This window comes from Bos taurus, chromosome X, assembly GCF_002263795.3.
Source record: "Bos taurus isolate L1 Dominette 01449 registration number 42190680 breed Hereford chromosome X, ARS-UCD2.0, whole genome shotgun sequence".
Taxonomy (NCBI): domain Eukaryota; kingdom Metazoa; phylum Chordata; class Mammalia; order Artiodactyla; family Bovidae; genus Bos; species Bos taurus.
Window position 1 is genome coordinate 17,991,196 of NC_037357.1, and position 1,666 is coordinate 17,992,861.

Sequence of the window (1,666 nt, forward strand, 5' to 3'; positions counted from 1 at the left end):
CAGCTTTTGTATATTATGTTTCAAAGTGGAGATGGCTGTGAAACTTGAGCCCTGACACAACCTCAACCTGACTTTTTAGAAGTGCTCAGAAAACCCTTCTTCTAATGAACATGATGAGAGGCTGCTCCTTAATGATTTTTTTTTGCCTGCCTTACATCATTTATTCTAAATCATTAAAAAATCAAAATAGTTTACATTAAACAAATTCTCAAGTACAAAAGAGGATGGTCTCCCTCATTGTTGGATGAAGATGGAAAAGGCTACAGAGCTAGTTCCAGGGGAGAATAGAGACTCGGTAGTGACAGCTTAATTCTCAAGAGCTGTTACTTAACAGAACTTTAAAAAGCCAAATGACATATTCTTGAATTATTAATAAAAATCGTGCAAAATACACTTTAGGGACCATGGGAAAATTCATTTTGTCCTTGCTTTTAACATTTTCAGAGCCTATCTCAGTGAACAAAATGCTAAGTCCAAAAACAAGTGAATTAATATTTAGGTGGTTGAGCAAGACTTCTGATTTTTGTTTATTGCTCTTTGATTTTTTTTTTTAGTAGCCCATTGTAAAAGCCCTGGGGCACACCTTCAGAATGCATGAATAATATCAATAATAACTAATACAGCCTGCTATGGAAAATACTGTTTTCAAAACCACAGGTTAGTTCCTGGAAGTCAGCCGGTCAGAGAAAGGATGTGGTGTAGCAGCAAGTTTAAATAGCTTGTGCAACAAAGGGAAGAGAGCTCTGTTGACTTCTGCCTCCTAGAGGGTTGAAATCAGAAAGAACTATATTTAAATAGCTCATTCAGAAAGCATAGAAGAGGAAGAAACCATTCCATTTTGAAAAGCTTCACTCATCACTTTGGGGAATTCAGATGAGAGAGGAAGTAATGTATCAGGAAAATGATACGATAAAAGTAAGTGTTAACTTTGGATTCAACAAATCAGCCCGGTTCATTTTGGTTGTTAGATGAAGGGCGTCCCTTTTTAAAATGACATCATGTAAAAATTGACATCACTTTTTACATGAGCCCCCAAACCCCATTTCTTCTTGTTGTGAACTGAAGGAGTCATGGTAATTCACCTGGCTTTAAAATTTCTCGCAGTTGTTGAGTTCTGTAGCCAAGTAAGTTCTACAAAATAAACTCATCGCAGGCGCAGGAAAAGCAGCTCTTTTGAAAATACCTTGTGATCAGGCTCTAGGTCACGACCTGGGTCTTGAGAAACTTGAGTTAGTAGATGTTAGTTTTTCTTAGCTCTTTGTTTACCCTGGACTTAGACATTTTGTATTATTAAAAACCTGTGGCTTTTAAGGACATTCTATTTATCTTTCCAGGCTTTTTTGATGGAAATGCCTGGATTTTCTTGGAAACAGGGATTTTATTGTGGATTCCTGGTGCCCCTTGGAGAGGCTTATTTTTCTGGACAATAGTTTTCCTTAGTGTCACTACTCTTTTCATCTCCCAACGATCACAAGCTCCCAAGGTCGAGAAAAGTGCATCCTTTTGTTCTAATGAATCTGAAATTCCATTTTTAAAAGTATGCAAAAGGGGCTATTGGTTGGCAATTTAAGGCATAATTCCACTGCATGAAGTATCCAGAGGGGTTAGCACTCAAGACTTTTGGAGAAAAAGAAAATCCAGCTCAGTTAAAGTCAAAGAATTTAGC